Raw genomic sequence first — 14,017 nt, forward strand, 5'->3', positions numbered from 1 at the left:
AAACAATATCACCGTGTACCTTTGAAACAGTCTTGAAGGTAGTCACCTGATTAGTCTCAATCCAAGCAGCAGCATTATCTTTTCGTTCTTGATCTACATAACGATAAGCACTGATAATTTTACCCGCTTTATGACGTTTGAACCATCTTTCTACGTCCTCATCAGTCACTTCTTTGAGTGAAGGAACTGTTCGCTGCACAACCTTTTCCAGTTCATCCTCAGTCTCTTTAATTACTTATTCATGAAATACCGGAGCACCTTGATCAACGTTTGCGTGTTGATACAAGTCCGGGTACTCTTCAGCTGTAACATCCTCCATCACAATCTCTTCATCCTCATAAACAAAATCCGTATTCATAAACAACGGATCAACTTCCAATTCCTCCTCAGTTATCACTTCGACATCGGGCTCAGTCTCCAAAGCAGTCAACTGATCGTCATTCAGCCCAAGCAAAATCGAAATCTGCTACCGTGTCAAGGATCTAATCACAAACTCACCATCCTCTATCTCATCTCTGTTTATCACACTACGAACCACCCTTGATCCATCAACAAATATCATTGTGTTAGCTGCAATCATTTCAATTGGCTTGGCAGCTGTTGGATCTTGATAGATAATTATCTGCTTGCTCGAATCATCACCGCCACTAACACCAGCACCAGAGGATGAACCATGCGATTGTTTAGGCTCACCTCCTGCATCAGATTCGTCAGGATCATCATCGTCATTCTTAAGTTTCTTGAGGGCATCTTCTTTACAAGTTAATTGTAAAATCAACTCTTCTTATTCCTTTAATTTCACCCCCTGAGACTCAACAATCGTACGCAACGACTTAGTCTCCTTCTGACAGAAAGAAATATAACTCATCATTCGTCGTTGATTCTCCATGAGTCGTTCTTGAGTTTGACGATCAGCTGCCATTTGATTTTCATATAGATGTAGCTGATTTAGCAGCATTTCAGTTTGACGACCTGGTGGCAAGTTGTATACAGATGGATGAACAGGTTGAACAGGTCCTTGAGGCCGAGTAATTCTCATGAAAGAGACATCACTAGGCGGAGGTGGAGGAAGAGTAGTTGTTGGCGGAGGAGGTCTCATTGATGTGGTAGAAGATACTGTAGACAATGCAGCAGGAGGCCTCGGTATCTCGGTTAACGCCATTTGAGGATAAGACCGAGCCTCTCATGTGACATAATCGTCGTCGTCAAGGTAAGCATCGGAGTGCTAGTAGTTAGCGGCACCGCCGAGCTTTGAGGAGTTGATTGACGTGGTGGTGGAGTTCCAATAATTACCCCAGCCCCAGCAGACACACGGGGCTTCTTTGATGGTTCACCAGTAGCTACAGCTTTACCCTTTCTTTTTCTTTCCAGCTGAACTTTCATGGTGGCGGCTAGAGCAGCATCAACTGCATCTTGTTGTTCTTTAAGAGCTCGTTCACCAGCTCCACCATCACCATCATTCCCATCATTATCACCATCATCATCTCCACCATCATTGTTCCCACCTTCTCCCCCTTCACGCTCGGAATCCGAATCGTCGTGGATCCAGCGCTCATTAGGAGGACATACGTAATCCGGGTTGATTATATGACCAATCATCCGTTTATCCTGTGGCTTGTCTTTTCTATAGATTAACATACGATGTACCGTTTCAGCTTTCATATGTTCCATATCAAGAACATCGTTCACCAACGATCGATCAATCACCAAATTCGGAATCAAATCCTGAATAATTAGCTGTAAAAAGCGAGGGTACATCAAGAACTTCTTTGACGGTAAAGTTTGCTGAACTTGCTCTTTCAGATGATCAAAGATGAGTTCTGAGTAGTTGAAGGGCTTGTTCAGGATTAGGGCAACAAACGCCGACTGCAAATTTAGTCTACATTCATCAAAACCACCGCGACGTCCACTCATACAATGAAGTAGAACATGCAACAGATACTTGTATGGTGGACACAACCCATTCTTGTTCAACATAGATTTATGAATATCACCCCCATAATTCAAGCGTGTGAATAAAGCCCTAACCAATGTCCTGTCAAATTCACTCGGGTTATCATCATTATCGTCAAATTGAAGTACCCGACGAATGACCTCAACATCAATCGTAATTGGAGTCTGATTAATTGTAGCTCGAACCCATTTATCTGCCTCAACATATTCCGCTGTGTTCCAAAATTGCCTGATTATACTAAGATACACTTTAGGTTTAGCAATGATTGCATAGTATATCTTTGAACGTCGCAAGAAAGTCAACATAGCTCCAAACGCTCTCAAATCAGTCACATCGTGATCAACATAAGCACAGATGTTGTGCTTCTTATCGAACGGCAGTAAGATCACTTCAGCTTGTTGATCTTGTTGTTGTGGTTGTCCTTGTGGAGGTTGTTCTTGTGGTGGTTGATTTTGTTGTTCTTGATCAACCATGTTATACTGTATAAATAAAATCGAATGTGAGAATAGATATCAGAATATATAGTCAAAAGATATGTGTAATTAATCTATTTACGTATTAGTCGATTTAAATCCTTTAATTAAATCCTTTAATTATTTAAATCCTTTATTAAATAAATTAATTTTGAAATTTTAATAAATGTCATTCGTTGGGAATCATTCTGATTCGTTACAATAAGATAACGAATCAGGCGATTCACTATCAAGTAAATATCTTAACGAACTGAACATAGCGAATTACTATTAATTTTAACAAACTAAACTCTAATTCGTTATATTTTAAGCGAATCCAAATCTGATTCGTGTAACATCTTATTCGCTTAGCTAGTTCGTGTAAAATCTTAACGAACTGGACACGAAACAGTTCCAATTCGCTAAGACTAACGAATGGTCATAATTAAGACTTGTTCTTTGACTTCACAAAGTCAAGGTCAAAATTAGGATGAACACAGATAGTCAACAAGATGAACCCGGAAATGATTAGGCCATAACTATCGTCGAATCATCACAATAATGAGCTCGTTGTACTCGGAATTACATTCGTAATCGAAGATGAATGAGATTAAGACACAAAATCGCTAAGTACATAGGTTAGACGAACCCACAGTAAACACCAATATCACAAAACAATAATTAACCCGGCAAACAACAATCAAATCATGATTGAAGCCCACAAAGGGTATCGGAATATGATTCCGATCATAATGACATCAAAATCATACAGTTATGAACATAAATTATACACAAATGGGTTTCAAAACTTCAGAAACCCTTAAACTCCTAAAATTTCATAATTTAACTATCAACACGTAGCCATTTTTGACGAAAATTATATTGCCATGATCGGCTATACCTTAGAAACTCAAATATATCTTTGAAATATCCAAACAAGAAAGTCGAGATTTCAGAGAAAATTTGAACAGGGTTTCTTAAAGATGAAGGAAGAAGGCGAACAGTGGAAGACTGTTCGTTTTCTTGTCTTATATAACATAGCACGCAACCCAAGGTACAGCTTGTGCGAATCAGACGATTCGTTTAAATTAAAGTTAACGAATTAGCCCATTCGCTAACTCAATTCATTACCTTATGTTGGCGAATCGCTACTTGATTCGTTAATTTAAAGTAGCGAATCAAGACATGATTCGTGACGCGATTCGTTAAATATGCATAAGGAAGGGATGATTCGTTACAGAGTGCGGAAGCGATTAGGTTAGCGAACCAGAAGCTAGTTCGCTAAAGAATCACCTAATTCGTTATCCGTAAATAACGAATTGGATTTTAACGAAACAGAATCTTTTATTTAATTTTAAATTAAATAATTAATTTAATTAATTAAATAAATTAATTAAATAAGTAAATAAAATAAATAAATTAGGTTATCGAGAGACCTTTTATCCCAACAACCAAATACGTTAAAAACGTTTCAGATTTCCGAAACATAACTTAAACTGATTTAAGAATTTTGTACAAAGAAGACGAAAATAGTTTAGGTATTTTGTAAAAATTTTTAAAGAATGTATTTACAAAAGAATATTTGGTCCTTTTAAAAAATAGACAATATTTTTGTGTTTTTCACTGATTTTATCAAAATGAGTACATATTTTTGTATTTTTGTTGAGTTTGAGCAGATAATCATATTGACCAAATTGCCCTTCTATCACAGTTTTATATTTCAGTGATATTATGACAGGTGATAAGTCGGTCATTGGTATTGTTGTCCACATAAATCTAATAACACACATTCAAGTATTTTTGTGATATGATTAAATTGTTCAATTAAAGCACAGAATATCAGAAACTATCAGTCTCTAATCTCGGTTCAAGCTTAATTTGATTTTTGCCAAATCACCCCAACTTGACTTAAACCATTATATTGTTCATAAAAATTTTGATACCAATTTCAAAATTTTGAGCAATGCATCAAGTTTCCTTTACTCTGAGTGATTATGCATGAGTCCATCTGTCGGCTTACATACATTGTATCCCCTGGGGTCCGTTTCTTAATGGTATTAAGACGCACGCAAGGGAGGAACAATTGTTTCACTGGGAGTATATATATATATATATATATATACTAGTAGGAGTGCCCGCGCGTTGCGACGGGAAGCGACTACGAAAATTTGCAACGCATGTCCTATTGTGATATATCAACTCTGTAACACCTTTGGCAAATCCCACATAGAATCATGGTCATAAGAACTTCTTAGCTCATATAGAATGTAGCTTCTCATAAATCTTATCATTTTTTAAGATAAACTCTCATTGAAATATATATAAGAAATATATATTATCATATTATTGCCCACATTTCGCACCTATGATATGAACCAAAACTGTATTATGTCATCACAATGACATGTGAGTGCTTGCTTTTCCTAGGTTATAATGTGGAGACTTGTGATAAATGGGAGTGTATACACATAACCTTTCACTTTAAAGTTTATATGATTAGACCGCCTTAAAAAATTTATTATAGATGGGTTATACTTCAAGGAATTTGTAAAAAACTTTGCTAGATTCGAGTTAAAAGTAACATATCATTTTAAATAAAATATTAGTTATATTTATATATATTTACTATGTGATAAATAAAAAACATTCTATTCCTTAAATTAGACTTAATCAAATATCATCACATACAAACCAATATCCACTTAACAATAATTATATTTAATAAATACAATTAGTCAATACATCCTATCTCAAAAAACATGCCAAAATATTCGCATACATATACAGCCTGATCAATTTCCATGTTTTTTTAACCGTTATAAAATTAACATGAGTTTATAAAACAACCACTATACATGCTTTGGGGTCCTTTTGAAGAAACTTGTCTCCGATATACCAATTGTGTTTACGATGTCCTGTATAAATTATCAAAATAATATATTTCATATTATCATACAATTAAGTTAATGAAAAACCTGAATAAAATAATATAATAATTAATGTTGAGTATGTGGAAAGTCTGAATGAACTTTGAGTACAAGTTTGACCATATAGTCAAATGAACAATTTAAATAGAAATGTAAAACTATTTCATTTAAATGATGTTGCAACAATCTTTTCTTGAAACAGTATTTTAAACTCAAAAAAGTAAAAACTTCAATTAATAAAGTTTAAACTACCCTTTTCATATTTGATTCAAATATAAAACATAACCATGTCTTATTAGAATAAGCGCGCTGGGAGAACACGTGAGCACGAAGTCTCTAGAATGTTAGCCCAAAAACAAAACAACTTGACTAAACTAACATCCGAAGAGATTGGCATGAAAAAATTTGCAATAAATACACATGAAGAAAAGCGGTTTTCCATACATTAAAAACTTAAGTAAACAAGTATAATCAGCAAAAACTTTAGGAATTACATTTTTTTTTATCCCTGTAACCAGTGATTAAATCTAAACGGGTAGGGTTGACCCAGAAACACCTTTAGTCAAAATCTTTTTTTTTTACTCTCTTTTGTAAATACATACAGGTTAAAAATCAGTAACGAAACTTGCATAATAATATAATATTATCTTTAAACTCGAGGCCAACAGCACGAACACGTGAATCTGCAGATGTAATGACCGCTTCTAATGTAGTACCTGGAGTAAAGTGTAAAAAGTAAATGAACTTGCGGTTTTCTGAATTTGGTTATTTTGACCCTCCCACTCTTTTATAAACAAAAGCATGTTATAAAAATAATTTGTTTAACATGTTTAAATAGGTTAAACATTACCTCAAAAGTTTCAATTTTGGAGATGGACAGTTCCGGAAAAAGATTGTACAATTCCCCATTGTTCGATTTGACTTCTAAATACTTTTGAATCGCCGATTGAATCGCCATTAAGTTTAAATCTTCTTATCGGTGGATTGATTTTTGGGAACGAAACAGGTAGGATCAAGTGATCAACTCATCTTGCTTCAATTAGCCGGACCATTAGTCAACTTAGGTAGAGGTGCACATTGAAACCGTTTAACTAAATGAAACTCATGACCCGACCCGACCCGAAACGGTTTAGAACCAGTATTATAGGCAACCATATCAGAGCCGATATAATCGTAGGTTTGAGACTGGTGTATAATCCCGCTGCATGCTATAATTAAAATAAACGATAATAACAAATCAACACAAAAAACTATAACCAAAGTAGGAAACTGATAAATAGATTATACAAACTTATGTATACTAAACAGATTGCTTAGAAAAGTTTGGGTTGTCAACATGGTAGCTTAGAAAAGTTTGGGTTGTCAACATTGTCTCAACCATAACGACAGGTGGGGCCGTCTGTTCCGAGGGCTTACTTCAAACACATCAAAAGAATATTCGATTCGCTAAAGTTTTAAGGGAAGATCGCTCAATCTTAGTATTTATAACAAAATATAAAAAAAAGAGTTAAGGGACTAAAACTGATGATTCTTTTCATCAATCCATAACTGGTCAGATCCTTAACGAGGTTGTGAATATCACATCATGTAAAAAAGTTATCCACGACCTACTATTTAATATTTAATTACCTTAAAATTTAAAAGTAAACAAGATAATGCATGATAAGCGGGGTCTTCAGTACTATCCATAACAAATAAAAATTCTAGTTGACCACCATTAAGAGAAGTTAACTATCATAAAATCATACAATTGTGAAAATATGCCAACCTTTTAAGAAATAGTACAGAAAACCAAAAACCAAGAAGGATGCACAAGTCAGAAAAATATAACATATCAACAATATCATTAAAAATGGTACAAAAAACCAGTACACAAGAAGGATGCTTGCACAACTATGACAAATATAACATATTAACAATACCATTAATTGATGTGGGTAAATCATAAATGGTGATCTTAATTAAGACAGATGTAGTAAGACCTAATTTTAAATCAAAAGAGAGATTTCAATCATAGTATGTGATCCTTAGCAAATGCGTTAAGCATGTTCATACAAAAAAAAACAATCATCTTGATGTCAAACCATGCGAAGAAGTAGCGTTCTTATGTGATAAAAGAAGTAGCATTCTTATGTGATAAAATTACATTTATGTGGTTAGTATGGTACATGGGTTATCCAGTTGTGCATATTGTGTTCTCCAAAACCTTTTGAAGGCATTAAAGCCGTGACACCTGGCAAATGAAAAGTGGTTGCAATTTTTCAAACATTTTTTCACATGTATTGTTTCTTGGTTTCTACAATGGCATAGAATAAAGCTTTGTAAAGTATCAAATGAGGTTTTACCAAAATCGTAAAATACACAGAAAATGGGTTTTTAGCAAACGCCAAAAAAATGATAAATTAGAGGTTAGAGTATTAGAAACCAAATGGATCCCTCACACAAGCTGCATCAGCCCATCTAATCAACATCCTTGCAACATGAATATTACCTTAGTTTATATAGGAGTTTTTAAAATTCAACATTGCATCAAAAGTATTAAAGGTGTAGAGTACAGTGTGTAACTATGAGCACCTTTATTACTTCCAATTACAATAACTGGAATCTGTGTACAAGAAATCATCAATCAGTGTAATTGCTAGGTTGTTATTATTTCTTTAACAACAGCAAGATCGAAAGGAAAATTGTGGCAAACACATCAACTTAACAAAAAGTTCATTGCAGTATGTGGCATCCAACTATGCTAAAGATCTTAATTTAAGAACACATATTCTAACACAACACGAACTAAACGTGTGGCCGGTTTGCGTGTCCGGCACAACACGTTTTAGAACAACAATCTAAACGTTTTGTGTTTTTGTCAGCACTGATTGTTCGCCGGTTAACCCGTTTTACAAATTTAGTTGCTTTTGTTTTTCGTTTTTTTTTTTGTAAATGTGTTCTGGATAATTAGATATTCCATCTAAATTTGACTTCAAACTATTTGATGCATCACCCGGTATAATAAAACAAAAGTAAATCACATGTACATTAACATGAATAACATGTGTTTGGTAAATTAGGGCATTAATGAAAAAAATTAGTACTGATTGGTCAATTTAAGCCTAACATACATAAATGTTTGTAGAATTTAGAATATACCGGGCCTCTTGCTCAGTCATAGCCTTACTTCCTATAAAGGCTGCATTTTATAACGTTTGTTAAGCAATACCCGATTTTGTTGCATCTGCAATTTACCAAAAAAACAACATAAATTATCATGTTATAATAGGTTAAGAAAATTTTAGACATCTTTAATTTTTTAATATATTTTATGCATGTCTAGCCGCAACTTAAAACCCGACCCGGAAAACTTTAAACTCGAACCCAAAAGTACCTGTACTAATAAACCCGAATCTAACAAACCCAACACGACCCGTTCTAATTCGAGTCGAGTAGCGAGTGCTATTTAAAGGGTTTCGGGCAAACCAAAATAAACCGCTTGAAATAATAGTTGAAATAACACCGACTATATAAATAAATGTATCTGAAAATATTTATTTATTTCAAGATATTAGTTAGTGTGAAATACTTATTTTATTTATTAATAATAGTAAATTACAAAACCTAAATAAACAAAATGTTTAGGTTTAATGTGTCCATCCGTGTATACATTTTTTTTCACTAAAACAGACATAAAAAATCTAAAAAAAAAGCTTGTTGATTGCATTTTTTTTTTCAAACTTCCTACATAGAAATGATAAAATTGCTTAGGTTTGTAATCATATGGTGTACTTCCTAAATTGTTAGTGAAGAATATAAAACTTTTGACCATCCACAAAATTTCCAACTGAAACGCAATACTAATTATTAAAATTGACCAACAAAAAAAAACAATTTCTCACCAAAAATTAATCAATTAAGGCCTAATTAAAACCAACCATGAGTGTGTTCAGTACAGCCACGCACCGGTCCATCTTTGACATACAGAAATTGTGTTGCCCTATTCCAATTTCAAAATTAAAACAGTTGGAGTATGATAACAGATGGGATGGATTCAATCGATTGACTAATCACCTTGAATCAGATGAGAGAATGAGAACCGGTGCGGCTTCAATCGATGTTGGCTTCAATTAGCATCTTGGGTGCGTTTCAATTTAATAACAGAATGATAGGGCTTCACTTATTGATAGGTTTCAATCAATAGCCGGAGAGAAAACGATTGGCATTAAGAGGAAGAGGAGAAGCAATTAAAGGGAGCAATTAAGCTGTGAAATTGAATGTTCGTATGAGGAAGACCTGAAACCGTAGGGCGGGTGACCGGAACAATTAATAATTAATATTCTAGCGAGAATTAAGGAGAACTCAATTTTAAACCACACATTTAATTAAATGATATGAAACATGTGGATGAGATTAAATGTAATTAAAAAATGAGGTAGGAGAGAGAATAAGTAATTTTGATAATTACACAAGTTTAAACGTTAGTTACACATGTGTAAAAAGTCGATTCGGTGTATAAAAAAATACTGTAATTTTTTGTACGTCACTTACACTTACGTATTACACATGTGTAAAAAAATTTCGGAAAAAAAAATTGTTACGTTGAGTTCTTTCGAGTTCTTAAAACTCAAAGTGGTTCTCAAAAGAAATCAATCCTATATATATATATATATAAATGATTTAACAAACAAATTAATTTTATATTATAAAGATATATTTTATAACCTTTTTATATTTATATATATTAAGCAAGTCTTTTTACATAATAAGATATAATATTGAATAAATTAAAAAGATCTATAAAATAATAAGACTAAGTAATATATATTTAACAAAATTATAATCGATCGTCAAACTCTCAAACTTCATCTTTATCTGTCAATTTCTAATGTTTGTTTCGCACTGAATCTTCTATTAGGCTATATCGTCAACGCTTGAATCGTCGTCTTCATTCTTATTATATTATTATTTCAGTTTGCTCGTTTGATAAGGTGAGTAATCACTCCCCTTCTTTTTACTTATTTTTAGCCGTTTTAGAGACATATGCGTTTTAATTATTTTTTTTAGTATTATTATTATTTAATACCCAATTGAAACTATTAATCATGTGCGTATACCAATTTATGCCTAACGTGTTATAAGCTTATACCATCGTAGTAGCCATCACCCAGTTCATTTGGTATCGTGTTTACCGATAACTTATTTACTTTCTTATTTGGTTAAATTGTTTATACCGTCGTAGTAGCCATCGCCCAATTCATCTGGCATCGTGCTTACCGACAACTTATTTACTTGCTCATTTAGTTAAATTACTCATCTCACTTGATAGAGTTTGCACATTTTACTATACTTATTATATATACACTCATATATGGTTTATTCACTCAACCTAGTGTTGACAAAATTATTGTATTTTTAACGAATATCTCACCGAATGAAAACCCAAAAACCAAATCAAACTCAAATTTGTTTTTTGGTTTGGTTTTATCCCATATATATAATAATTAATTATATATTAAGTAATTTCATTATTTGCTAACTCTTTGTCAACACAAAATATTAAACCCAAATGATAAAACGGTAACCGAACCCAACCCAAAAAACAAAACCGGATAGTCACCAAAAACCAAGGTTTCGAATTTAGTCCAAAACCGGCATGTGCACAAAAAAATAAATAAAATAATAAGTACATGACTAATAACCGAAAGTGGTGTCAGAAGAGGGAATATCAAGTGCAACGGGCTCATCCTTGAGCTTTATTAACAGAAGACTTGTTTGTTTGGAATTCAGCTCTTTAAACCGCACTCCATGGGCATCCTATAAGAAATTTAAAACCCAACCTTAACTTATAATTTCCATGGTAACCATAACAAATGAAATATAATTAAAAAAAGGATTGAACTTACCATTTTGGAAGCATATATGCCACTAAAAACACATAATGTCTGCAATCAGTCTTGTCCTGCCAAACAACCTGCAATGTAAAGATATTTCAAATAAAATGCAGACCGGATAATGATATTGATCATAGTTATTGACTCAAAAGAATTCATTAAAAAAAATATTAGCACCTGAAAAGAAAACTCTCAACATTTGAACTACTAACCACACGTAGAAAGATAGGTGATCATTAACTAAATGCGATGATATTACGATGATATGGGAACTTCAATTAAATACATAAGTAAGAATAAAAGATCTTATAGTGTGTATGTGTTGGTTTGTGTCAGTTTGGGACTCAAGTCGAGACCAAAACAGAAAACTTGATTTTTGAGTTTTTGGAAACCTTTTGGTTTTGGGATTCGGGGACGAATCCCAATGTAAGGGGAGGTAGTCTTGTAACATCCCAAAATTCTCGTAAAAAGGCTGACGCGAGTGTAAAGTAGTAATTATTTCTCGGGTTTTTTAGGGCTTGGGGACTCTTGGACATGTAAAATAAGTATTATTATCAGTTAAGGAACAAAGGAGATGAGTTTACAAAGTGTAGGGACTAGATTGTAACATTTTAAAATTATAACACACACCCTTACCTCTACACCCACTCTTCTGGCCGCAGATTTCACCACCTCCAAACCCTTCTATTTTGAACGACTTATTTCAATTCCTAGCTGCTGGAGGTCATCCATGGTGTCTACTACACTCTCGTGATCTTTAATTTCATAATCTAGGTCGTTAAGATATCCAATTAACCCGTTTCTTGAACTAGGGACATATTTGGATTAAATTAGTTTGGCATGCTTCCCGAGGTCAAACGTTGGAGTTTTTGATGTCAAAAGTTTTCCAGATATGTCTAGTATATCATATTAAAATTTCATGATTTGAGTTCGTTTGATAGGTCAATTGTTAAAAACCGATTTCTAGGGTTCTTGAGTGTTGAAATTGGTAATTGTTGTGTTTCGGGTGTGGTGTGAAAGAATGGTCGACCCGATAAGTTTGAGGAGTTTCATGATAGTGTAAGGGCAGTAGGAAAATTATATTTTTGGACATAGGATCTGGTTAGATTGGTAACCCCTTAATCGAATCGCAATGACACGTAAAAATCTGTTATTGGTGAATTAAAGGGAAAGAGAATGAATTTTCAAACCCAATCAATTTGGGAGGTTAAATGATGATGGGTGGGCTATGATATGGTCTAATGTTATTAAAATGGGTATGGTTTGTTTGGAGGTTGGTTAAACAGTTCTTTAATGTAACACCCCGGCTAAAGCGGAATACGCCCGAGTGTGACGTACAGATTGCTCAAAACACATGTGACACTATTAAGTGACAATATTATCATTAATTTATTTAAATATCATGCACACAAGTTTGTAACAATAAATACAAGGAAAATACAAGAACAATTAATAATTTGTCCATTTATTAATATAACCTAAGTACTAATGTCTTTGTCATGGCATCGTTCTCTAAATAAGGTACATGTAGCATATATATAAAATAATATCAACTAAATGAATAGATGGTGAGTTCACACAAGTTTTGATATATGTACGTAAAAATCAACAATTCCATGAACAAGTGTAAATGAGCAAGTAAGATCCTTTCCAGTTGGGATTGTGCACCAACGTATTCGGATATTAGCGCAAGTAAATGTCCTTTCCAATTGGTAACAACCAATGTACTCGGATAGGGGGCCCCTATTCCACTCATAACATCGAGGTCTTGAGTGCATAGGGAGGCGTATGATCATACTAATTGAGGAAACCATGAGCAAGTAGTCTTTGAGCAAGTAAGCAAATAAACACACAAGTCCATGTAACGAATTATAGTTTGTGATAATAAATAAATGAAATTGAATTGTTGATAGGATATATATGCTACCCCCAAAATGTGTAAAAGCGTTAAAAAAGGGGTGTGAGAAACTCACCTCTAAATTGGGATGACAAACTCAAAAATGAAACGGAAAGCACGTTATATGAAACCGAACGATCGAATCTCGCGAGCTAAAATAAAAAACACTATAATTACCAACTAAATAATGGAAAATAAAGATTGGTTTTAAGGTTCATGCATTATATACTTTTACTTATATTATTGTATTGTAATATTAAAGTTTAATGGATTTTGATGATTCATTATTATAATATTATTTCATATATTAATGAATTTTAACGAATTATTAATTTCAAATTAGTTTAAATTATGAGATTTATCAAAATTTGAATATTATAACGTTTATGAAAATTTTGATTATTATTAGAATATATTATTTTGAAAGTGAAAACTTTAACGAATTTTAAAGTCTAACGAACGGGAAAAAAAGTATACATATATATAAGTTAATCTAGTTTTAAACGAACTTGACGGGTTTGAGATCTATAACGTTTATGCATTATGGATCTTCAAATATTTATATTAGCGTGATATAAAGCTTAACGAAATAAAATTTATTAATTTAATATTAATCGGGTTTCTAACGAAAACTTAATGGGAATGAAAGAGATTATAACTATTTTTATTTAGCTTAACATAATTTTTATTGGTTTAATATAGTTTTTATAATTTTATATATTTTAATATATAAAAGAAAATGTTTATTTAAAGGAAAAACAATATAGAAAAGCAACGGGCTGACCCGGGTTCGAACTCGGGTCCTCTTGTCCATACATGCATGCACTAACCAACTAATCTAGCTTGTTTGTTGTTTAAAATACCAAAAATAAATATATATAAACTATATTACATGTTCATCTTCTCCATTG

At 33.0% G+C, this 14,017-nt stretch overlaps 1 long non-coding RNA gene across 1 annotated transcript; it reads right to left on the reverse strand.

The window, feature by feature from the left end:
- Window positions 1–5,991: 5,991 nt before the first annotated feature.
- LOC143600609 (uncharacterized) lies at window positions 5,992–9,640 on the reverse strand. The gene is made up of 3 exons (XR_013147505.1): window positions 9,390–9,640; window positions 6,184–6,541; window positions 5,992–6,049 (listed from the first exon to the last, which is right to left on the reverse strand). It is a non-coding gene; the product is annotated as an uncharacterized LOC143600609 (long non-coding RNA).
- Window positions 9,641–14,017: the final 4,377 nt, after the last annotated feature.

This window comes from Bidens hawaiensis, unplaced genomic scaffold, assembly GCF_021521415.1.
Source record: "Bidens hawaiensis isolate Kalapana, Puna unplaced genomic scaffold, B.hawaiensis_p1.1 tig00054449_1, whole genome shotgun sequence".
NCBI lineage: Eukaryota > Viridiplantae > Streptophyta > Magnoliopsida > Asterales > Asteraceae > Bidens > Bidens hawaiensis.